A 26,900-nucleotide genomic window follows, 5' to 3' on the forward strand; every position below is an offset into this window, starting at 1 on the left:
GGGGAGCCGTGGCCCCCACTTGCAAACTTGTGTTTTTCCCGCATTTTCTCCAGACCGGCAAAGTTATAAATACTGCAGCATTTCGAGGGACATTACTGGGTGCGACCTGCCTTTAGTCCAGTTTCATTACCCATACTTAGCCACAGCACATCACCAGCCTGGCCCGAGAAGGGGGTATTGCTGCTATTAGAACAGTCCAACAAATGATGTTAGAATGTTATGTTTCAAAGAAAGAAAGTTCATTTTGAAATATTGGAATTGTGGGGCATGAGACTGGCACATTGCTGTTGCATTGCCTGCAATGAAACTGGCAACGTTCCAAAGTTCTAATGAGGCATTACAGCCATTGGGAGAGGACTGTAACAAGTGTTATTGGCCCACAACTGATTTATAAGTGGGAGGCAACATATAACAACAGTAAGGGAACATAACACCTGTGTCAGAGTGCTATAATGCCATTATAATATGGCAGAATCACACAAATTGATTAAAAACGGATTAGAAACAAAAGAAAACAGTTGGAGAAGGTGCTAATAACTTTGCAGAGAGCATTGGCCTACTATAATGTTGGCAAAAGGAGACACTGGGCCGCATTCCGAGTTCGGAGGTAACCACGCTGCTATTTGCGGCATGGCTGCCTCCAAACTCGTCCAAACTCCGGCCTGGTTAATGGAGTAATTACGGGTCGATTCCGAGGTCAGAGGGACCGGTAATTCCCCATTCACCAGGGCCATTCCCCATTCCCATTTTAGCCCCCATAGGGCTCAATGGGAAGGGGGAAGGCGGCAATAATGGTACCGTACATTACGGTACCGTTGCTGACCCCGGAGTCCCTTTGCGGGTCCCGTCCTTAACGCCTGGAAGGACCCGCAAAGGGAACTCGTAGTAGGGCGGTAAGAGTTTAACGGCACCGGTCTCGTTACCGGTGACCGTTAACCCTTACTGCCCTACTCGGAATGAGGCCCACTGACCATTGAGGGGGGATATTGGGAGAGAAACAGCAAGCTTTGTAACAGTGGTTGCGGCCATTTGCATTGTTTACAAAGGCTTGTTTAAGTCTGTTGACTCGGATCCTGTGCCATTATCACCTGTTACAGCATTGGAACTGTTTATTGTTGATATTAGCATCCAGGGGCCACCCCAGGAGCAAATAGCTTTCAAGTTGTGGAATGCCATTGTGGTGATATAATAGGTTAAAATAAAAATAACTATCCCATCTCAATTTCCGGGGTGGCCATGTTGTGGACGAGGTAGTGATGAGGTTAGAGCGGAGTGTGAAGCAAGTATGTTTGGTGGAGGGAAGGGAGGGGAGAAGTTGTGGAGATTAGTTCTGAGGGGCGCAGAGGCGCAGATGGTGTAGCGGATTGAGGAGGCAGGAGGAGCAGCGATCCAGAAGAGATGGCGGGCAAATGCACAGAGCTCATAGGTCACGCTGAACATGGTCTGAGATGAGTAATTTCAGACCATGTTTGGAGTAAGCTGACTGGTCCATGGGCCCGATCATCGCCTCGGCCCTTGCCACCTAACATAACTGGACATTCTCACCTAGATCTGTCACACAGACATGGCTAGAGAAATTAACATCCACCTCCAACCAAGAAGTGTATGCTTCATGACGGGCAGTTGTAGGATGTGTGCTCTCTTAGTCAAAGACACACTGTATGGTCACATCATATGTGAGACACATTTGCTGCCTGTAGAGGTCTTGAAGTGAGAATTTGTCAACATTGCACTGTAGAGTTCAGAAATCAGCAGCAGTCTTCAGGTGTTCATTTCAGCCTCTGATAGTCAATGTCAGACTCCAGGTATAAACAACCATCTTCAGTAATTGCTGAGAAGTGCTTTGCTGGATGTATGGATGGAAGCTGGTCAGGAATGCGTGAAGTCAGAGAGGATGCAGGAAGGTGAAAATGTTGAGGTATGAGTGAGGAAATGGTACCGCCACAGGCAGTTGGAGGATGTAGCCTGCGTGGTAGAAGCCAGTGGGTTACTCTCCAGTAACTTAAGAGTAAATGGAATAGAGGAACTGCTAAGCAACCTACCTGAAGTGTCCAGAGTATCTTTACAAGAGAAATCAACATTAACCTCCAGAAACCAAATGCAGACTCCTGGAATCAACAACAGCCTCTGGGATCCAGGGTCAGCCTTCAGGAATCAACAGAACGCTCAACAAATCAACACCTGCCTCCAGGAATCATCAGTAGCCTGAAATAAGAAATATCAGCTCCCTGAAAAGACTGTCAGCCTCCAATCCATGTCAGTCCCCAGGAACCAGCATTAGCCTCCAGGAAACAGAAGCAGGCTCTAGGAAGCCAAGGATGTTTCCAGAAATCAAGTGCAAATTCCAAAGAACATCAGAAACCTACTGGAAAAACCACCCGGCTGCATCATCTGCAGTCCTCAACAAGGCATACAAGCCTCCAGGAATTAACACCTGCATCCGGGAGTCAATGGCGAACTCCACGAATGAATATCAGGCGCCCGCCGCCTTCAGCAACTAGCATCATCAGCAGTCTTCAATACAGAATATTAGTTTCCCGGAATCAACTGAAGCGGCTAGAAATCAATGCTAGTCTCCAATCAACAACAATCTCCAGGAGTGAACGTCAGCCTCCATGATTCAATCATTGCATCTAGGAATCATTTGCAGGCTTCAGGAATCAGGATCAGCGTCCAACGATCATCATCAACCTCCAGCAATCATCACCAACCTCCAGCAAGCATCACCAGCCTCCAATGATCATCATCAGGCTCCAACGATCATCATCAGCCTCCAACGATGATCATCAATCTCCAGCAATCTTCACCAGCCTCCGGCAAGGATCACCAGCCTCCAACGATCATCATCAGCCTCCAACGATCATCATCAACCTCCAGCGATCATCATCAGCCTCCAACGATCACCATAAGCCTCCAATGATCATTGTCAGCCTCCAACAATCATCATCAACCTCCAGCAATCATCACCATCCTGCAGAATCCACTTTGCAATTGACCAGTTCACCCCTACAGCAGCAGCACATGTCCTGCTGTTGTGTTCCTCTGCTTATAAGGCACCACTTGTGTCATTTAATGCCCTTGCCCTCAACTCTGCAACCGTTGGCAACCTGTAAGATCCCCGAATGAGGTGGTCCTGCCGGGCACAGGATCAGAGCAGGAATTTGCTCACCTGCCCAGCAACATGTTGTTCTGGGCACATCCAGAAAGGCCGTTGAGGTCTGACCTCACTCGAGGACCTGGTTCTGGTAATGGTTGCTTTCCTGCTGGGTTGGAATCACTTGTATTGAGGAGGCTTGATCCTGCCTGGGTAATTGGAGACTAGGTCCTAGAAGACTAATGTGTCCATTGAAAAGGGACGCATGGTGAAAGGGAGGCTGCAGCCACGGCTCACCACTAGGAAGGATGCCCCCTCCGTGGAGGGGGCTGATGAGTATTCAGGCTCTGCGGTGTAGCATGAGTCTGGTCACAGACACCCCAAAACAGTCAGGCAGAGGACAAGTTTGATTCTTCTCCAAGGCCTGCTAAACCACCAACAATCTATGATGACAGCTACTTTACCCACCTGGAAGAGAACATGGAAATATATAGGTGACAACACAATGGTAGACTTGCAAAAAAAGAAAAAGACTTGAAAGCACGCCTTCTCAGTCCACCATCCAAGACTATGGAACAACATCACACTCTAGATCAAGCTCGACCCCTCACACTTGCAAATCAGAATGCAGTTTAAGTTGCACATTTTCTGGAAGTACTTTCACCCTCCTCCAAAACATACCCTTGCTGCGTGGTGCTTATTGCACTTTCCACCATGTGCCTTCAGACCCCCCCACCCCCTTCACAATGAGACCCCCTTTGTCTCCCCCTGCACATTCACACATCTAATTTGCTGCACTGTTCCTTGAGCCTTTGAGCCTCATTAAAGGTTTGCCAGTAATTTTGTTGGGATACCATAAAACAGACCTTACATCACCAGGGCCTGATATGCTGGAATTATCGGCATATTAGAGGAGACGGAAATGGTAGGTAAATCCACATTTCATCCATGGGGGTATTACCGGTATTACCAAATCCAGTAATACCGGCCCCAGTAATACCGGCCCCAGTAATACTGCCCCCAGTAATAGTGGCCCCAGTAACACCAGCACCATTAAAACCGGCCCCAGTAATACTGGCACCAGTAATAGCGGCCCCAGTAATACCGGCCCCAGTAATACTGCCCCCAGTAATAGTGGCCCCAGTAACACCAGCACCATTAAAACCGGCCCCAGTAATACTGGCACCAGTAATAGCGGCCCCAGTAATACCAGCCCCAGTAATACCAGCACCAGTAATAGCGGCCCCAGTAATACCGGCTCCAGTAATACCGGCCCCAGCAATAGCGGCCCCAGTAACACCAGCACCAGTAATACCGGCCCCAGTAATACTCATCGTTGGGAGGGTTACTCCTCAGTGGGAGGGTTACTCCTCATTGGGAGGGTTCCGCCTCGTTGGGAGGGTTACTCATCGTTGGGAGGGTTACTCCTCGTTGGGAGGGTTACTCCTCATTGGGAGGGTTCATGGCAAGGATGGATTCTCTCTTCTCGGCCACTCATAGTTTGCAGGTTTTAGTGACTATACACTTCTTTCTTGGATCTTTGGCCTCTAGAGTCACGTGCTTTGCTTCTCCACCTTGACTCCTGGCAGACCCATCGTACCAGGGTCTCCACCGTGCGTGTGCCCTCATGCTGTGCCAGGATAGTGGCAATGGTTCGGGCTCTGGAGGTGGAAAGGAGCCCCAGAGCTTCCACTGTGAATTTCGATACCGGAGTTTCTCTACAGTCTTGACTCTGCTCCCCAGTACACTGTTCTAGTTTACCCCTTTGACGAGTAAAGATGTTATCATACCTACTGGAACGTCTATAGCACCCCCTAATTGCGTTCCTTGGGTCCTCAACACGTTAGCACCTCCACTACTCCTACACACAGGGATCCTGGCACTGCCAGGGGGTTTGGGTACTAGCTCTCATGTCACTGCTTTGGAAATGGTTGCCCCCTAAGGTGTTGTATGAGGTTGTAAACACAGTGCCCCTACTCAGCGTTTCTCTAAAGGACGACAAGCCTCTACCAACCTATTGGGCATGGTGGGGCATGCCAGGGCATGAGCCCCGCATTGCCCCCAAGCACAAGAGCACAGGTCGTGGTATCAGGCCCACTTGGCCTCTGCACCCTTTACACTAAAGTTCAGACAGGGTATTTTGTCACAATATTTAAGCCATATAACCCGAGTGGAGGGGGAGGCGTTGCACCAGGGCATAAGTTAGAAGCCCTAGTGAAGCTCTGGGGCATTACTTGACTGGTAATGCCCACTTGGGGGTTACATTGCTAATAGTTCCAGGGCACATTGTACTGGGGTGCTAATAGTGCTTTTCCCAAGTTGAGAACTGTGAATGTCATTTCTCCACTTGAGAATAAAACTACCAATCAAGATGGCCACCATGGATCAGGGAGGAGGGAACTGCATGTAGTCCCTTCTCCCTTTCCATTTTGGCAATTGTTTTGACGGGGATGCGCCGGGAACACTACTGTTCCCGTCACTGGTGATGGACAAGGCAGTGCCAGGTAAGTGGGGTGGGAGGGATTGAAGGTGTGGAAGAGCGGGGTGAGGTTTGGGGGAAGCATAAAGGGACAGAGGGGAGCACACTTACCTGATTCTCTGCGAGGGAAGATGGCAGACTCCAGCTCCGAGGAGGTATGGAGCAGTGGTTTTACCCTGTGGTAAAGCCCCCATTCTGAGCCTACTGATTAGCTAGGAGCATGCACAACCTTTATCGGGTACTATTTCCCTATGAAGCAATCGTATTCAGATGAAATCTTAGAGGAAATGTATTCCTCGAAATGATCGATAATCAATTTTACTCTACATCTCCGATGCCTGCTTAAAAAATCAAATACGTCATTAACTGTCACAGTGGGCATCTTGATATTATTTTTATTTTAATTTTTTGGATTTGTATAGCGCACTACAACCCATAGGTAACGAGGCGCTGTAAGAAGATGAAAGTAGGCTTGCTTCAGGGTTACATTTGAGCGGCCCCAGTTTGATACAGTTGCTTAGTTACAGAAAGCCCCTAGACCCAGCACATGTTGCATTTCACAGTACAGTACAGGATATGAGAACAACGGTGGGCACAAAGCACAAAAACAGGTTGGAAGGGGAGGCCTTCATACAAAGAGGCTAGTTTTTAATGCCTTACGGAAGGCTGCATGAGATCCGATCAATCTAATTTGGGCTGGTACGGTGTTCCAATATGTCGCTGCCATGGTTGGGAAACTGAAGCCACCGGCTCGCACTCTCCATGTAGGAGGGACAATGATGCAATTGGCATATGCAGTCCTGGACGGTCCATAGGATGTTTGTTTGGTGATCCTTTGAGCTAGGTAGGGGGGGGCTAACCCATGAAGACATTTATGTGTGAGAGCCAGTGTTTATGTTTGGTTATTTGTAACCGCTTAATACCAAGAGGTTTCTAAGCGCAGACCCGGGGATCCATGTTTTGTTCCATGTCGTCTTTCTTCCAAGGCGAGCACGTTGCCCCTGAGCTATCCTCCCGAGGCTGCAGTTAGAATGCACCGCAGAACCTTACACTTCATTAATGAGATGTGATAGCCACAGTCCAGCCCAGGCAAGCCACCCATCGCCTTCCAGCACTTCCTCGTCCCCTAGAGGAGGGGGAGCTCAGATGAGACTTTTTGGGGACCTTTCCAAGTCAGGTGTGGCGTCTGTCACCCCTGAATTCCTGCCTGTCAGTCCCCATCTAGCTGCCTGACAGGGTAGCTGCCTCTGTCGCCCACCTGCTCCTCCGTGCCCCAGCCGCTTCATTGGGAACCACTGAGGATGGCGGTGAGGGTAAGGAGAGATGGCAAGTGGTAGAGTGGGCACCTGATGCCATGCTGCAAAAGAATATAGTACTGAGCATGTATATGGTATGGTAGCCAGCCTTTCCACCCTCCAGTGAACATTTTTACCGCACAGAATGTAAATTTTTTCTTTTGATGCAAAAGGTTTCTGGTAGGTTTTTATGCAGCAATATTCAATGGGGGAGATGAGGGTGGGGCAGAGAGTGGACTTAAAGGGGGGGGTCTCTTCCCTTATTTTGTTGGAAATTAAATGGTTAAAAAAATGTGCAGCATTTAATTGATTGGTACATAATGTGCAGTATATAATTAGCGGTATGATAGGCTTATCGGGAGGATAGCTCAGGGGCAACGTGCTCGCCTTGGAAGCAAGACAACACAGAGCAACACAAGTTCAATCCCCAGGTCCGCGCCATAAATAACCTATCATATCATACACAATGGCTCACTAAAAACACATGGTACTGACTGGAAAGGAATGGTGCACAATAGTATCAGGATTCTTGAAATCACTGATGGATTTCACCTTCTGTACTATATAGTGATAACTGTTTTTATTTTTAGCCCACTGCCCCCAGGTAAGTGTCTATTGCAGGCACAGGACACCAAGGAGACCTTTTACACTCTTCAAGAGAAGATCACTTAATGGGAATATACTAGTCTGTATAATAACAGCATGTTAATGAGATTCCCTTCATGAAGAGGTCATTGGGTTCCTTGAACTTAGGAACATGTTGCAGTTTGTGAGGACTCTCTTTTGTATTTGGAAAGTGAAGCTGCACCCAGGCACTTTTCCATAAAGTGGATCATATTATATAGTTCTTATTGCCACTGTGTGTTTGTTGTTGCACACCTTTGTATTGAACAGTCGTCACTATTATACCACAAGGGACCCATGTCTGGCTTCGCCTTCTCAGGCGTACGATCCCTTTTGTCAATTTCACAACCAAGGTCTTAGTCCTGTCCAGACTGCACTACTGCAAAGGCATCTATCTCACTCCTCCTCAGTCCACCCTGTCCTCTCCAGACTGCATTACTGCAAAGGCATCTATCTCACTCCTCCTCAGTCCAGCCTGTCCTCTCCAGACTGCATTACTGCAAAGGCATCTATCTCACTCCTCCTCAGTCCACCCTGTCCTCTCCAGACTGCATTACTGCAAAGGCATCTATCTCACTCTTCCTAAGTCCACCCTGTCTTGTCCATGCTGCACTACTGCAATAGCCTCTATCTCACTCTTCCTAAGTACACCCTGTCCTGTCCAGACTGCACTACTGCAATAGCCTCTATCTCACTCTTCCTAAGTACACCCTGTCCTGTCCAGACTGCACTACTGCAATAGCCTCTATCTCACTCTTCCTAAGTACACCCTGTCCTGTCCAGACTGCACTACTGCAATATCCTATATCGCACTCTTCCTAGGTCCACCCTGTCCTGTCCAGACTGCACTACTGCAATAGCCTCTATCTCAGTCTTCCTAAACCCACCCTGTCCTGTCCAGACTGCACAACTGCAATATGCTCTATCTCACTCTTCCTAAGTACACCCTGTCCTGTCCAGACTGCACTACTGCAATAGCCTCTACCTCAGTCTTCCTAAACCCACCCTGTCCTGTCCAGACTGCCCAACTGCAATATGCTCTATCTCACTCTTCCTAAGTACACCCTGTCCTGTCCAGACTGCACTAGTGCAATAGCCTCAATCTCACTCTTCCTAAGTCCACCCGGTCCTGTCCAGACTGCACTACCCTCTATCTCACTCCTCCTAAGTCCACCCTGTCATGTCCAGACTGCACTACTTCAATAGCCTCTATCTCAGTCTTCCTAAACCCACCCTGTCCTGTACAGACTGCACAACTGCAATATGCTCTATCTCACTCTTCCTAAGTACACCCTGTCCTGTCCAGACTGCACTAGTGCAATAGCCTCAATCTCACTCCTCCTAAGTCCACCCGGTCCTGTCCAGACTGCACTACTGCAATAGCCTCTATCTCACTCCCCCTAAGTCCACCCTGTCCTGTCCAGACTGCACTACTGCAATAGCCTCTATCTCAGTCTTCCTAAACCCACCCTGTCCTGTCCAGACTGCACAACTGCAATATGCTCTATCTCACTCTTCCTAAGTACACCCTGTCCTGTCCAGACTGCACTACTGCAATAGCCTCTATCTCACTCCTCCTAAGTCCACCCGGTCCTGTCCAGACTGCACTACTGCAAACGCCTTTATCTTACTCTTCCTACGTCAACACTGTCCTGTCCAAACTGCACTACTGCAATAGCCTCTAGCTCACTCTTCCCAAGTCAACCCTTTACCTCCAGCAGGTGATCCAGATTAAAGTGGCTAGGCTCACATGGGGACTCAGTCCTCAGGACCGTGTCACTCAGGTTTGAAAATCCCTTCTCTGGATTTCAATATAGGGCCGGATTGCTGTCAAACCCTTTGTTTCTCCATCAGACATTTTAGGGTATTTTTTTATTTTATTTATTTGCATTTTTAAAGCCTGGGGGCATCGAGGCGCTGTTACAGGAATATGTCTCTTAGTTGCATATTTATAACTAGCTTAATACCCAGAGGTTTCTAAGCGCGGACCCAGGGTTCAAACCCGTGTTGCTTCATGTAGTCTTGTTTCCAAGGACGAGCACATTGCCGCTGAGCTATCCTCCTGGGTATGGGCCCTGGTCATCCTAAACAAAGAGTGTGTTTTTTATCACCCTTACATGCACTCGAGATTCTCTCTGGCCAGGCCATGCTTGTTTGCCCCTCCAGGATAATCAAGTTTGGTGGCTTGACCCTTGGAGCTGCCGCAGCTCAGTTTTGAGAAGGAGGGACTGTGAGAGGGAGCCAGAGCAGCAAATGTAGGGTGACCATATTTCAAAATATAAAAGCAAGATAGGCCAGCAACTATACAAGAGGACGATAGTGGCTGCCAACACAAAAGTAGGACTACAGCTTTAGTGCATGGCACGGGGTTGGACATAGATTGTTCTCTGTTTTGTAATGTCAGAACATGGGCAGCAATTGCATAACGTGGACTGCTTCTCAAGCTCCTAGGTATTAAAAAGCTATTTGTCGAACTGCAGGTCCTGCCATTAAAGCATTATTTCATGGAACTGTATTGAAAACATGACAGTGCATGTTTCTTTTGCCTGTTATTCTGAGAAATGTGCAGGAACACAACAGAAATCCAAGGTGTAAGTTGTTATCAGGATTTCATACGGGGAGGGGTGGTTACTATAGACCCCCATCCGCCCATCGTTCCATCCCTCCTGCTCCCCTAACATATTGCTTTATTCCCATTTGCTGGAATCTACCGGAGAAAAAACACAGATATCTTAAAGGGGGTCAGTGGTGTGGTGCAGTGTTTTTTAAGATGAATGGGTGGAAAATAGGGTACTTGCACGCCAAACTGCGTGCACATTCGCGTTTGTCGATTCATGGAATTGAATGCGTGGTATTTTTCTTGTACTTGCGTGGAGCTCGCACAGGCTCGGCACGTCTCTGCGAGCCATCGAGGGCCTTGCGCGATACTCCATCCAGATTGTGGGTGTGGCTTGCGGAGAGGGCTGGGAAGTGGGCAGAACACCAACAATGTGGAAGAACTTGCTAAAAAGTGAGCGTTCCAACCTCGCACACCCACAATTTCGCAGTGCGAGGCGTATTCATGGATTCGATAGTGCAACCTCTCGTCCAGGAAATGACCACGCAAGTCCTTCATACTATCTGCCACCCGAATTCAGGCGTAAGTTCACTTGCGCATAGTAATTGCACAGTGGAGGTGGGTTTGCATGTCGGATTTTGGGGTGCATGTATCCAATTTAGGGGTGCGCGTATGCAGTGTAGCTTGGTGCAGGAACGGTTTACGCAGTTCGTACACAGATTTTTTGAGATTTCAACCCAGTTATGATTTTTCATTCACATGTTGTCAGGGTGCCAGACACAGTTACGGGGGATCCAGCGCATGGTCCCTGTGATGCAGACCTGCTTGAGGGGACCCCACACACTGTTTGAAGGGTGCGTGTCTTTGCACCCGAGGGAGCACGTAAAGGTAGTTATCCTGGCTGTTTTTGTTTTGCGTTGTCGGGGGCGATCCAGGCGCAAGAGTAAGTAAATTCCATGAATAAGCAGGGCGCACATTTTTCTATCTGCGTGCAGGCTTGCGCATTTGTCCTTCTCGGCACGCGGCCCCTGCAGAATTTCTGTGCATATTTCAATGAATTGGGCCCTGAGATTAGAATGAGAGCAGTAGTGACAGAAGCATCCTCGAGGTGTGCACCTACCTGATATTTGGAGACAGACATTGTCATTGCATGTGCCCTATAGAAATATTGCCATTGCAAGGAGGGCGAATTGTCCACAGGAGAAAGGTGAGGCAAGGGTGCTTAGGCTCTGTGGCATGTGCTGGGGATCTGAAAGGGCTTGTAAGGGACCAGAGGACCAGGCCAGAGGATCTACTATAGTGTCAGGTATTTTCTATTTTTTGTTAATTATTCGTGTTTGTTCATAGTGTAAGCAATGCGTAGGTTCTTCAGCACTACCAATCAAGCAGTGCGCCATGCATAAAATGAAAAACTGCCTGGGTGCTAACAGAAGAAACAGATCAGTGGTTTCAATCTGAGAGCAACCCTTTCCAAGAAGGAAGATACTTTTGAGAGTCAAAATTGTGGTTTAATGGCAAACAAAGCAATTAAAAGAAGGAACATTTTTATTCTACTAACATTGTAAAGTAGCTCCATTTTAAAATGTTATATTGTTCTTTTCTAATGATCACTTGCAGTACATGTTGTATTCATGTACAGAATATTACACTTGTCTTACTAAGGAAAGCACATTATCAAAACCTAAAATGACCATATGCATCATTTACTATTTCACTCTTTCAAAATACCCCTATCAGAATGGGGAGGAACCTCTGACCCTAAAAACTGCTGTGTTAGAAAGGAATTTCCACGCCCAAAAGGGGCTTCAACTGGGCTCCGAGCCCCACAGAGGTCATCACAACAGCACCAGAGGCACTCATTCATCTGCCTGAATCTGGCTGCAGAGGCGTCCTAGCTCCCCCACCAGCTCCTGCTGCTCATCTTAACATGGCATCCTCTATCCAGCATGTTTGCCTCACTCATCTGCACCACCAACAAGCGACAAACAGGGCGGCTGGGCCAGGACTCCATCTCCCGGTCTGTCGCGCTCCGTAGCCGCAGGCTGGTCGTTCTGCCTCCCCTTCCCACTATTGGATGATCATCGCCACTTTCAGTACTTGAAGACTTGCTTTGGGTTGAACCAGCCCCATGCGACCCAACAAAGGGCAAACAGCTAAGGGCCAAACTCCAGCCTCTTTGCCAGTTTGTCTTTCAGCTATTGCTTTTCTGTGGCCTGCTACTTGCTCGTGAGTACCAATCACGTCTTTGCTCAGGCCCACCCTCACCATGTACTGCTCTTACTATCTCTACCTTTCTCCTCTACTTCTTTCTTCATTCTCCTCTGCTCAAAACCATTTCTACTCCCTCCCTTTCCCTATCATCCCTTTAACTTGATGCCACCCCTCTTCTCGCTCACCTACTCTTTCTAGTCACTAAACCTCTAACCCTATCTTCCAACACACTTCCTCTTCTCACATCTACCCCCAGCGCCTCTCTACTTCTCAGACTCAACATCAGTATGCTTCTGCATCTCGCTCCCTATATTGCTGTTTGCAATCCACAATCTGCCTGCAACAAGTCTTCCTCAACTTCCGACTTGCTTCTTTTCCATTCTCCCCCTCTTGACCTTATTACCCTTACAGATACCTGCATTTCTACCTCCGGCTTTAAAACCCTTTATGCCCTTCACGACCCAGCCTACGCCTTCACCCACTCTCCAAGTTCAACTTATAGGATTGGTGGTGCAGGACTGTTTGCATCTTCCAAACTTCCTATCTCTCCTACTCCCCTATTTCCCGCTAGTTCTCCCTCTTTGGAATACTCTACCTCCACAATCAGTGCTCCCTATGGCATTCATATTATATCTCTCTATCGGCCACCTGGTCCGGCGGGTCAATTTATTGACCACCTCTCCCTACTAATTGACTCCCTTCCTCCCCATCATCACCTCATTGTCACTCGTGACTTTAACCTCCCCTCTCTCTCCACTCCTCTATTCACTGACTTGGGATCTCTTCTCCTTAACCATGCTCTCTCTTCTGTCCATTCTCTGCCCACCCACAGGTTCGGACTGGGACAAGAAATAGGCCCGACACCCAAATAAAAGTGGCCCACCCCTCGCCTCAAAAAAGTGGCCCACCCCTCGCATCACAACCCTTGACCTCGGATGACATCACCAGAAGTGATGTCATTTGACCCCACCCCAAAGTGACATCCAGGAAGCGATGAATCACAACCTTTCACCCCTTGAGAAAACAAGAAGAGGCATCAAATAGCATTGTTCCTTACACTACGAAAAACATGGTTATGATTTCACTGATGTGACATACATTTCATATAAGAATGGATCACCATATGTATCATTAATATCTGTGTGTATAGATCCATATTGTCAAATTACTGTGAATGCAAGCAGACATCCAAGGCCAAATGATAATATGTTATTGTATAGCACTTACACTTAAGCTCTTTTTAATAGAAAAAATATGCATATAATATCACCCATCCTGTGTTGGTACTCATTTATGGACCTCAGAAGGATGAAAGGCTGGGATGACCTTGCTGGGATTCAAAGCCGCAGATCACACACACATTGCAGCAATGAGCGCTCAACCCACTGAGCTATCATATCGGCTATAGTAAAATGAGCAATTATTCTGTAGTGGATACCATTAAACTGGTAACTGAGATCTAACAGTTAAGTTCATCTGCAGGTCTGGTGCAAAGTTGGGCGCATGTCAAGCCTGCATGCATCTACTTTCAGGCTTCAGAGGTTGCAAAATAGGAAAAACAGCGCACTCACAGGACATCCCATACTCCGAGCACTCGTTACCTCATACATGCAAACAAACATTGTGATCAGCATGCCCGGGAGATGGAAAAGATCGACACATTACAACAAAGCCTTCATTGTGGCACAATGAAGTCAATGGCCACTTGATGCGCTATGGTCACATATTTCTACACTGTACAGAAGCTTTTAGGCACAAGGATTTTGTCAAGTGACCGAGGACACTGAGATGGAACCGCAGAAAAAAAACATGCTATTACTGCAATTTACGAAAGGCAAAATACATAGTCTGTGTATTGGATGGATGCTTATTCTACTCTAAAATTGGTTGTATATCACTAATATCACTAATACATATTGATCACAAACACAACGGCACAGCCACTCCAGGGGGCACAGTGGGGGCACTTTGACAGTCGCTGGCCCGGCAGCGGCCCGGTCCATTCAAATTTGCATGCTGCAGCAGCATGTGAATGATGCATGCATCATAATTTATGCTGCACACCTCATGCATGCAAATCAATCATCAAAGCAAGGTAACACCTGTTACCTTGCTTTGATGAATTATGCCGTGGCAGATGTTTTTTTTCCAAAAACGTCTTTTTGTTTTCTAATGTTCTTTTTTTCCAAACTGGCCCAAGTGTGGGCAGAAACCGGCCCCCATTCCCCAGGACGATTTCGGCCCGGCCACGGGCCGAGATGCTGCGGGGCCAATCCGACCACCCTGCCCACCCATTTAGATGGTAACTACCTTGACCTTATTCTCATCTCCTCTGAACTCTCTGCCTCTAATATCTCCACCGCTCCTTCTCCCTCTGATAAGGTCATGATATTTGCCTCAATCCCTACTCCATAGCACTCTCTTCTGTTAGGAAAGATTTCTCTTTTGGCAAATTTCGCTCCATAGGTCCTATGGACCCCCTTTATTTTTGCTCTGTTTTTAAACCTGTTCTGACTATTTGAAGGGAACTAAAGCCTTCAGCTTCACTACCCTGGCCTTTTGATCATTAGTTATGGGTAAAATGATCAGTCCTTCAGACTATCAGTACTGAGAAAATTTGTTTCCCTTTTGCATTCTGTTACTTTTTATCAGTGCACGCAGCATCTTACAATGCAATGCAATGGGGATACATTTGTGTCACCCTAGCTTTTAAAACTTGCAATTTTGGTTACTTTTATATGTGCCTAAAGACAAGCTGGTGGCAGCAGATACATTTGTTACATTTTTGCATTATTCTTCATGTTCACATTTGCGCTTACTGCGTATGGCTACTACACATTGCTAGTGCCCTAAAATGGCTGTGTCATGGGATTCTCACTTGCTCCTTTGGCCATATTGTGGTTTTGCCTTTTTTCTCGCTTGCCAGGTCAGGAAATCACTTACAATGTCATGCATTGACCTGGGAAAGCTGCTTCTGTATGTGCGATTGCTGCATTTGTGTGTGTGGCTCAGTAAGGGGGTGTGCCTGCCTGGATCCCTCCACAACCATGGTGCCAGACAGTCTGGGTGTGGGGCAAGAGTGAAACCAGTAGTTGTCCCTCATTGGACCACTGCTGGCTGATTGATGCGGCAGTTCCTTACCTTTGGTGGGCTTGGACTTGTGTCTAACATGGATTTTGGATAAGAAGTGGACTCCTGCAGCCATTTCTCCAAATCAGCGCTGGTGCCAAGAATCCCTCTTAGAAGAACAACTGAAGATATAAAGACGACTCCTAAAGAGGAGTGACATCCCTTCCTGCATCTGGCCAGGTGAAGCCCTGTTGGACTATCTGATCTCTGAAGACCCCGCGCAGTGCTTCAGCCCTTGAACTAGTGGGACCAACTAGTCTCAATGTCTCCTCAAGGATCCAGCCATCCTGAGCCTTCGGAAGTGTCCCTGGAACACGCGATGGAATGACCAGTCCTCTCTTGTGGGCTACTTTACCAGAACAATTGCCATTCTGTGTTTGCAACCAGAACGTTGGGAGTCGCCAACCTGTCCTACAACTCGCCGCTCCTCCAAATGTCAGCATCCCAACCTCAAGAGATCCTGTCCTGGAGCGGATCTTGTCACCGTGACTGAATGTATGCCTGTAGCCGCCTGTGTGCAGGGACCGTCATTGGAACTCACCTTCTCCTGTCCTTTGAAGTGTCCTGAAGAGGCCTGCGCTGGTGTTTCTTGTATTTCTTCATGACCAGGCCTTGAATCTTGCAGCTATACTCGACCAGAAGTACCCTTGTACACGCAACTCCTGGGCACCTCTCATCAGAACCAACGGCAGCAATTCCAGCTTCCAGCAACCACCAGACTATTTCCAAAGTCATCTGGGAAAATTGAAATCAGGGGTGTAAGTAACCGAGTGCATCTGTCCCCGCTATCCTCAATAAGATAACATTGGGAACAAGTCTCTTTGTCTCCTGCATTCCATTCCACTCACCTTCTGGTTGTTGAACTTCCGTAGAATAACCTGAAAGATAATAAAACATTTGCTTACCTTAGTAGACTTGTTGAACGTGTTCTTTGAGCTATCACCAAAATAAGTGAATTGTAACTTTTCTACAGAGACTCCATTCTGGGGCGACACGTCGTGGCTTCTGTGACTTTAGGGTGCAAGGCCTGATTCGTCTTAGTGGTTGAACTGCTTAAGTTAGATAAATAACTTTTTATCTGGTTCGATCATTGGCGGCATTTAATTTACTTACCTGCTTGCTGAATAAGTTATTTCAATTCATGAATAAACCTATGATGAATGCATATATTTGTATCATAGAGTATTGGGCAATAATATTATATGTTGGTTTCTTTTGTCAGTGTATGCATAAGGCCTAAAGTAGTTAATTGTATTTGTACACTTACCCGTCTAAATTGAATAAGTGTGTGCTATACTATGTTGACTTATTGAGGACCCCTGACCCCATTCACACCCTCCTAAGAATAGACTTGAATATTCTATGTTTCTACTTTCATTGGGTTTGGCTAACCTCTCAGGGTTCCCTGTTCACCATTACTGGGGCGTCCTCCTAAAAAATGCCCACCAGATGAGATTCTAGAAATCCATCATAACATCTTCATTGTCACCTTTTGTATCTTTCTGTAGAACTGTGCTTAAGAGACCTCCTTTGATGTCACTGGCCAGGCATGCCTCTTTCCCCACTAGTCTTAAAGTTTCATGTACTGCAGCATGTTATGGAAACTAGTGCTTTGATGTATAGAAATATAAGAGGATATCTCAGTGGCAACAGACAATTCTGCTCCAGTACTTGTGCTAAATAAAATGCACCATGAGTTTTGAAGATAGTTCCTTAAAATGTCTCTATTCAGACTTCATAGTCTCCTTCTACAGGCAGAATTATTTTAGAAATTTCCTGGGATTTCTTCTTTTCTGTATTGAGTTTTACCCACTTTCACATTCGGATAACTCACATGTTCTCTTCGTAATCATGCAGCTATATTCACTTTAAGGAGCTGTCTATTCAGTTTGGAGCAAGATTAATTATTAAAAACAATTTTAAGTGGATCCCTCAAATTCAGACTGGTCGGATGTTTCTAACATTTTTCATTGAGTGACTGGAAGAATGGGCTTGAGGTGTAAAAGGGGGATACTGGCAAATTTGCGGACTGACAAGAATAAATAGAGCAAGGATAGCTATTGATTTGCCCCTCACTGATGGGGTATTAAATATAATTAACAAACAAAAATGAAAGAGAGATGTCAAACAAAGATGGAACATGGAGAAGGGATGATGCTTAAATAGACTTCAAAATACAGTCAGGGGTAAACTATGTAAATGGCAAGCTGGACAGGGAAATGCATACATAATAGGCTTTGCTGAGCCATTACTGTATAAAATGGGGCAAAGAGATAAAGGAAATTGGGATTGCTGCTGCTTGCTGACTTGTAACAGAAGAGCACTCTTTACTCTTCTGTAAATGGTTTGAGCTGCAGAGAGACCTATTGAAGGCGTGTACAAGGAGCATCGTTATCAGAGTAAGGCCAGTACAAGGTACATTAACTGCTAAAGGAGAAGAGATGAGCAGCAAACAATGGAATATTATTGACCAGGTTGCTAAGGAATGTGGAAAAGGGGGGAAGCAGGAGAGGGGAAACAAATCACTGCTTAAGGAAGAGAGTGATAGATGGCACGCATCATCCAACAGGATTGGAAGTGCTGATCCCGATCTGGGCACAGCTCAGACTCCTAGAGAAGGCCAGCAAATGAGTGGGAATGTATTCAAGTCAGGGAGATGTGGGTAAATGCAATGCCCTACAGGGAGATTTTGTGTGATTCCATTTCTGAGAGAGTTGGGTTGAGAGTGTGAATTTAGGCTTCATCAGGTTCAGTAGACTTGCAATAATAATGCTCATCTATATAGGTATTTTTAAGGAGGTCTGTGCATTGAGGTCAGGCCCTCTTAGGACCTTCTCTCGTAAGGTTACCCACTGTTTTTCTTTTTTTTATGAAGCATGAAGGACTACCCTTGGATTCCAATGAAGTGGTAGATGTTACAGCCATTTTATCCTTACATCCAAACATTAAGGCTGTCTGAATGAGCATATATGCTAAATGAAATGGGTGTCAAGCCTAGTGTTCATTAGATACTTGGTGATTCAAGCATTCATCCCTCTTAGCACTGACATATGTGACAAGTGTTAAGATCTGTGGTCGTTGGTATGTTCCCAAAATGTTCTTTGGTTTTAGGCAAAGCCGCCAGGAACCCTAATTTGTACTATGTATCCTCTTCCCCTTTCCCAACAAGGTATTTTAAAAGACAACAGTAGAAAACCAGATGCATAGTTAGTGTTTCTTTTGATAATGTTTTTGGTCAATACGACAAGTGGAATGTTCTTATTGTGACTACAAGATATACTGAAAGTGATTATAATACATGAGAATTGTAAAGTTTTAAACGAGACAGTTTACAATATAACTATAATTAGCTAATGTCCATTTTTTAAATGATTTTTCAAGTTAGGAATACAAGCATTTTGTCTTTCTAATAGTCCTTTTGTTCTGAAAAAGGGTCATGCTCAGATCACAGCAAATGACCTGTGTTGAATTTTGCATGTTGGACACTGGTTGGTTATTAGGGCTGCTGAACCTATGCATTTGGTATAGGACACGCAAACCTAATAATAAAAAATAGAAAATAAAAAAACAGTTGCAGACTCAGCAGCCCGGTCATCTGGTGTCTGTGAAGGTATGTCAGAACCCCATGACCTCCACAGGCCTCTGTCATGCAGACAATACACCCTCAGTGTAATGCTGACATTCCATGTAATGGCAATGTATGTCTCCAAGTACCAGGCTGGTCGCCACCTCATGGATGCCTCTGTCGTTGCTGCCAGCCTTCTACTTATAACCCTAACGAAGCACAGCGCCCCCTCGGACCTCCTTCAAGAGGTCTGGGATTTTCCCCTGGTTGTGCTGCTGCCAGCAATGGCCGCGGCAGCTCTAGAAAACTGGGATCAGCCAATAGGTTAAGGGAGGGAGGAGGGCAGATGACGAGCACGGGTTGCAGGGTTTCTGCAGAAACCACACGTCCGCTGCATGGAACCCCCATAAGAACTTCCACTTCAGATGACTACTCCAAGTGGCTCTCTGCCTTCACACCCCCCCAAATAAAAAGAGTACAAGAATCGCGCAATGGCAGATTTTGAATTAAATTCCAGGCAATAACACTTTGATGGCATGACTTATAGTCGTGCATATATGTATTTTTGCATGTAGGTGACCTTGCATCCCAAGTTATGCTATTCCTGCAAGAGCGATGCCATTATAAACAGGAGAACATCCAGCTCAAACAAGGTCCAGTGCAGCACCAAAGTGTTGTCCCACTTTTGTGTTGGCAGTCACTGTCAAACTGAAGTCCTACTTTTATGTTGCTGGGCTGTCCCGGTTTGTTTATTTTGAACATCTAGTCACGCTACATATAGATCCCAGGCTCGCCCTCTCAGTCCCTGCTTTCCTAAAGTGAACCAGGCGCCTTACCTCACATTCTAGAAGGCAAACAATTACTAAAACACAGCGAGGCTCGACAACTATGAGGGCAACAGCTCTGCTCGCCCATGCAGCCCCTCTTCCCCCGCATAGCAGGAGTTCTTGTGGGGACTAGCTCAAGGAGACTCTCACTCTCAGGCACGGTCAGAGGGAGAGAAGGAGGTAAAGAGGGAGAGAAGGAGAGCCTGGCGGGGGGGCGGGTCTTTTTGTTGGCGCACCGTGTTTACATAGTCCACACAGTACTTCTAGATGTGCCTCTTGGCACTGTGCAGGCAGGTGAGAACTGCAACAGAGCAGTGATTTGCTACATCTTAATTAATTGAAACGTGTGAGACAGGCAGGCGTATCGTTTTAGAATGCATTCCCATGTAACGTATCGGGTAAATAAAAGGAAGGTGCTCTGTTAAGTGGCATCACAGAACTCAATCAATTATAAAGTTTGGAGGCGAGTCCTCTTTTGAAAATGTGTTGAATTTACCAGTGTCGGGCCTTTTAACTAGAGCCATGCCAAGCTCTGTTTTCTTTTTCCTTTGCATTCTGGGACTTGTAGTTTTGACTTTTCTGCAATAAATCCTGGTCTGCAAGCCATAATGCAAAGGAAAAACACAGAACTGTATTGACAACACCTGCCTAAAAACAGTCTGGTTAATAGCTATGCAATGCAAAAGCACCATCAATTAAAATGCGTGCATGCATAAGACACAACCTTCAATACACCTGTCTGATTAACCATGGTCTACTGCCCATGCAACTAAACTCATTTAGGAATACATCAGCTGTCCTGTGGTTGAGTTCCCCTGACATGGAACACCTTCTCAAAAGCCCTTTTATTTTTGTTTACACTGTTTCGGTTTTATATTACCTCAAGGATGTTAAATGGAATGTGTTTAGAGCAGACACATTCAAATTGCCTGCCTTTCGAAATAAGCATGCATGTGGAAAATAAATACAGTTTCACCATTTTAAATGTTTTGTTTTCAAAGTAGGTCTACTAAAAGGAGATATCATGGTGAACAGTCTTTACACTGTAATATACACAACATGGAATTCCCCCACTAATTTGGACTTCTTTTCCCACAGATTCCTCACATTTATTCGACAGATTCTGACAGTTTGTGATGCAGAATTGTACTGCGTCTTGCAAGAAAATGGCAACCACTTCTGAGCTCCTTCTGCTCCCGCTAACCACCCACAAATACACACTTATGTCTTGCAGGAGCCTGGGTGACAAATGCTAAGTAAGACATGCTAAAAGACCATGCAACATAGCATCTGCTTCCCTCCCTGTGGTCTTCCCCCTATGATTGTAAAGCGCTCCATTGCTTCTCGGAGCTAGGTCCGCGCTCAATAAATACACTGATAACAATAATAGCAACAATGATAAGATAACGTAAATGTTTTCCCATGTACACTATTACAGAAAATAAACTAAAAGAATGCTGATAAAGGAAAGAAAAGGCGAGGGCTGGCTCCTCAGCACACACCTGGAGGACATGGCATGGGACAAAACCCAGCAGCGTCTGACCTTAACATCAGAAATGGCTGAATCCGTGGCTAATCAAGGGATGGGCCTTGTCGAAGACTTCAGGCCCTAACAAGGAAGTGAGGTGGGAGGGGAAGAAGGGAGAGAGGGCAAGGTAGGAGTGGGGAGCCTCAGAGAACTCTGGCATAACAAGGAGCCAAAATAGAAAAATAAATACACAAAAATTAAGTCAGGACGCCTCCTTTCTAGCGACGCTGCAAGAAACTCGAGGTTGAATTGAGTTTTCGAGGAGGTAAATCTCAAGCAATGGTGGATGGAAAATAGGCCGTTATTTATGTGGGACGACATCTCAGGGGAAGGGGAATAATATTTCAATGTCAATAAACATAAGTCATATGAAAAACCCATGGGGGGGTTCAGTTTGCCAAAAAGAAGTATGCAGAGGGTGAAGAGGGTCTGATCCAGTCTTGCTTGAAGCTCAACCCCTGCAAGACCGAATTCCTATTCCTCACCAACAACACCGAACACTCTAGATATACAAACCTGGTTATCAACCATAAACTCTGAGGGCTTCACACCCAGGCTCACCTCCTGTGCCAAGTCCCTTGGGTTCCACATCGACAAACACATCTCCTTCAAGACACACATAGCTAAGAAAACTCAGACAGTTTGGTATCAGCTCTCCTTGCTGCAAAAAGTCAAGTCCTTCTTCCCTCCAGACAAATTCAGAGCCATTGCTCAAGCACTGGTCCTATCTGACCTAGATGGGGGCAATGCACTCCTCGAAGGCCTCCCATCATCCTCCCATGTGCCCCTGAGAAGTGCATTTGTGGCTGCATGCCTCATCAAAGGTCTACACAGATCCAACCACATCACCCCTACCCTCATCGTCCTTCACCAGCTCCCACTGAACGCACTAATCACCTTCACCTCTTGCTGCATCATCTATAGGGCATTCACCCTCAATTCACCCAGCTTCCTCGCAGAGAAACTCAGCATCTCCAGCAGACAACGCACCACGCACCACCAGAAGCCAGGACACATGCAGACTTGAAATCTGCTGCTGCAAAAAGGAAAGGACTAGAAAACAAGCCGTCTCTGCCTATGCCCCAAGATTATGGAACCTCCTCCCTGTCGGCATCAGACTTGCCCCCACCCTCCTACAATTCAGAAAAAGAACTCGAGACCCACCTCGTCAAGGAATCCCTCCTCCACAACATTAAGCCATCACGTCGCCCCCAGCGCCACCTGGCTTGCTAGACTCCACCCACCCTTTCCTGCTAGCCACCTGGTACAGCTGTACCCCTCCTCTGTGCCCCTCTGTATCTCACTCCCCTCTGTATATCTGTTCTGTTGTTATCACTGAAAAGCACTCAATTATGCATCTGTACTGTTGTGCACCTCTGTAAAGCGCTCTGTTGCTTCTTGAAGCTAGTTCCACGCTCAATAAATAAATATAATAATAATAATAATAAAAGGGTGGGGCCAACAACAGGCTCTTGCGATACCTCCATCTGCCAGGGGGGTGATGAAGAAAGTTCAAGTATTTCAGGAAATGGAAAAGGAGTCATCAGATAGGAGTCTACCAAAGCAACAATGGCATCCTGAAAGCCAAACTGTGAAAGTGTCTGAAGGAGGGGGTATTGGTCAACTCTGTCAAACGTGGCTGAGAATTCGAGGAGAATGAGGATTGTTGACAAACCTCAACGGTGAGCTGTAGCGAGGGACCCCAATGAGTGTCTGCTGAAGAAACCAGACTGGAAGTGGTCACTGTGAGTGTCCCCGCCACCACTACCCCAGTAGTCAGGGATGCAGCTGAAGTTGACACTTTGGAATTGTGAGGAAGTTGAGCGATGGGTCAGTCAGCAGTAGGTTTCTGCAAGATGGGAATGATCGAGGCAACATTGAAACGGGCTGGGAAGATACCAGATGAAGGTGAAGGGTTGAAGAGAGTCGAAAGGCCAGGGCTGCCAACATCTTGACTGTCTGTGGTGTGAAGGGGTTAAGCACTTAGAAGTTGTTGGCAGTGCCTAGGATGGGTGCCATATAGGCCAGGTAGGTGGGAAGTCTGATAGAGAAGAGACAGTGGTGGTTGTTAAACGAAGGAGGAGAAGGAGGTAGGAGGGCGGACAGGGTGTGCTGTAACTTAGAGATTCTGGAAAAATAGTTGTCATATTCGTCAGCCACGAGGGAGGAGGAGAAAGCGTGGAGTTGAAGGGCAAGCATTGACTGGAGACCCATGGATAGTTTGCGAGGAGAGCAGAGAGAGGAGATGAGGCTAATGCAATAGTTGCTCTTGGCTGAGTCCTGCGTTGTAGTCCGATCAAGGAAGAATTCCAAGGTGACACACACAATGTTTGTGCACCTGCAGCGCTGATTCAACTGCTTGGATATCCTTAATGACTGAATGGCTGGGGAGACCCATGACGGAGGGTATGAGTGAAAAGGATGAAGGATCGAACAGTGCAATGGTGCCCACAGGAAACTGACATTGCCAAGTGGAACCCCTGAAATGTCCATTGCAATGGAGTTGGCAGGAAGTGGATGGAGACCTGGAAGGGGAGCCCTGCCTTGGTCTAGGTAGGGGGCTATAGGGCCAGGTTGCAATTGTCATTAGTGATTTTGGAAGAGTGGGGTTTTATTGATCTCAGGGGATCCAGCTGGTGGTCAGGCTCTTTATGATCGGTCATGTGAGTTGCGTGGGGTAATTCTGTGGACAATGTAAGTGGCACAGGGCAATTCTGGGGCTAATATTGAAAAGCATGATGCAGATATGGGGGCAATATCAATGCACTTAATACGGTACCTATAATCCCGTTTGCCTTAAAACAACCATGAATATGTGGGTTTGCCCAGATTGGCAGCTCCCAGAAAGTCATGATGACTTTGTGAGACACTAAACTCCCTTGAATGTGTCCGCCTTGGACACGCCCATCCATTATGATAAATCTAGGTGCATTAAAGCCCGTACATTTTTCTTAGAAAGTTGCTGCAAAAAGTTTCTGGATTTCAGGGAAAGCATATATGACAAGACGTGTAATCCTCGGGAGGGTAGCTCAGGGGCAACGCACTCGCTTTGGAAGCAAGACGACGCGGAGCAACACAGGGTCGATCCCCGGGTCTCCACTCGGAAACCTCTGGGTATTAAACGTGTTATACATAACCAATTACAATTACAATACTGGGGTGCAGCATTACTATGGGTGCTCTTCAAGTCTGGCCCTTTGGTTCGCATTCTCCTCGTTCTCTCTCACTTGACCTTATGTTGGCAATAGCCTTCAAATCCTTTGTAGTGAACTAGAAAGTCTTTAAAAAGCTACGTTATTGTTGTGATTGTTGGGACACAGGGCTCGTGCTGCAGCGAGTCACTTGGGGCACAGTCACTTTGACCCGGTGGTGCAATGTCCTCAGTGGTGGAACGTGTGATACGTTCCTGTGTGTTACAAGTTTTGCGGTCCTGATTAGCTAAGGGGAAAAAATGACCAGTACTTTGGTTCCTGCACTAAAATGACATGCATTTTGGTTCAAGGCGTTACAGGGACACTATATAGATGAACGGAGGAACAAAGTTGATTGGTGAGATGCATGAAGGACATCTAGGTGTTCCATTTGAGTATGTGGATAAATATGGTTGCAGTCAAGGACAAGAACAGTGTATCTGGCAAGGAGAAAAGCATACTGTTGACCGGTTGTGGCAGAGTGTCAGGTAAGGAATTGAGTGTTTCCTCACTGATGTGGCGAGTCGTAGAGCCAGAGCAGTGGTGTCTGAAGGCACTATTGTTAAGTGACCTACTTGTGTGGTGTGTCCATAGAAAGGTTTATCGTCCTCAAAGTTTTTGACAAACTCAAATCCTGTTTGGAAGCCACAGATGGCGTCTCTGGAGAAGACATAGTTGCCTGGGGGACATGGAACCGAAGAGGGGTCCCACTGGGGTCCCTGCTTTTATCGTAATGCTACATTACGATGGTCAATGCATCTGACACCTTGCATGAGACCTGGCCATATGGTAGTTGAGGGTTGATGACCATGGGCCTCATTACGACCCTGATGGTAGCCGTGCCCTTATTAAGGGAATGGCTGCCGCCGGTAATGATTTTTTACCGGGTCCAAGAAAAGGGCAATAACTGGGTTATGCCGACCTTGGCGGACCCAGTAATTGCCATTTTCTTGGACCCGGTACAAATCAATCCCCATTCCCATTTGAGCCCCCATAAGGCTCAATGGGAATGGGGAGGATGCTAACAACGGCCCATTAATGACAGGCCCATTTTTAGCATCCTGGCCTGCTAGCGGGTCCCGCTTTTCACGTCTGGTCAGACCAGACGTGAAAAGCGGGACCTGCTAGCAGGCCTCGTGATAGGGCATCCCGTAATGAACGGTGCCGGTCCTGTACCGGCACCGTTCATTACGGGAGCACCAGGGTCCTAATGAGGCCCAGTGTGTGTTGAGGCCAGTATAATACGTATGATGGTCATGTCAGTGTTGTGGCTTCACTTGAAGTATATTCCATGGGGAACTGCGGACTATAGTCAATAATGGCGTAAAGTCTGTGTACACCCAACTTAGCAAGGTGTGAACGTCTCACGTTGGCTATGTTTTAGAGTTGTGGTAATACATGTGGGAATTTGCTGAAGGCTGGGGTTGCACTTGTCCCTTTGGTTACATACATCTCTAATTAGTGTATATTTCTGTTCCATGTATTGGGTGTTGCATGTAAGGTTTCCCCTGGATGGCTGCGTGGGTTTAGGCTTTGTTTGACATTGAGACAAAGTGTCTGGAAGGGCCAGGTGGGTTATAAAACATGCCATGTAAATTGCCTACTTGTAATGTGGCATGCACTGGGCGTTGTAAGCAGGTCTCCTGCAATGGCTATCGTGGGTTTGTGGAGTTCTGCCATATGTTATGTATTTGGGGGTTTGGTATCTTTTGATTGCTGGATGGGTACAGGTGCATGAACTTTCTGGCATATTATGTATGTGGTAAAAGGGATATGATTTCTCCGGTGGATAAAGGTAAGTGGCCATTTGCGGTGGGTATGTTAGATGATTTTGGTCCTGGTGTGGCGGGTGTGTTGCTGCGCATGAGTGAGGCTCACCCCGGGTACATTTGCTTTTGTCTCTGTATAGTTTCTCAATGTCATTGGTGCTGTGTGTTGCGGTGCCCATATGAGGGAGCCTTGCTGGTATTAGCTGTGGTCATCATGAACACTGTGTCTTGACCTGGATGCTTGTAGTTCTTTCTCCTGGTCAGTTGTGTGCGCCTTTTACCTGGAGTGTGTGTATTGTGGTCAGCTCTGCTTTATTTGGAGATTGTCTTGCTCTGGTTGGTCCTCCATCCATGGTGGACCAGGTGATTCCCTTCCTTGTCGGTCATGGTCTGGATGAGTCTGTGATGCAGCGGTGTGGTGCCTGCACGTGGTAGGGTGATGGTTGTTCTGTATTATCTCCTACTTTCTGAGACTAAGGCTGAATTTAAGGATTCTGTTCCCTCAGCGTGTGCAGTTAGTGCTTAGTGCTGCGACCGCGCATGCGCTGAGTGTGCGCTGTGTAAAAGAGGATGCAATTGTCCCCCATGCACTCTTAACCCTCATCATACAGCCTAAGTAAACATTTCTTGA

Source organism: Ambystoma mexicanum, chromosome 10 (assembly GCF_040938575.1).
Source record: "Ambystoma mexicanum isolate Mex_15411 chromosome 10, UKY_AmexF1_1, whole genome shotgun sequence".
NCBI classification, from domain to species: Eukaryota; Metazoa; Chordata; class Amphibia; order Caudata; family Ambystomatidae; genus Ambystoma; species Ambystoma mexicanum.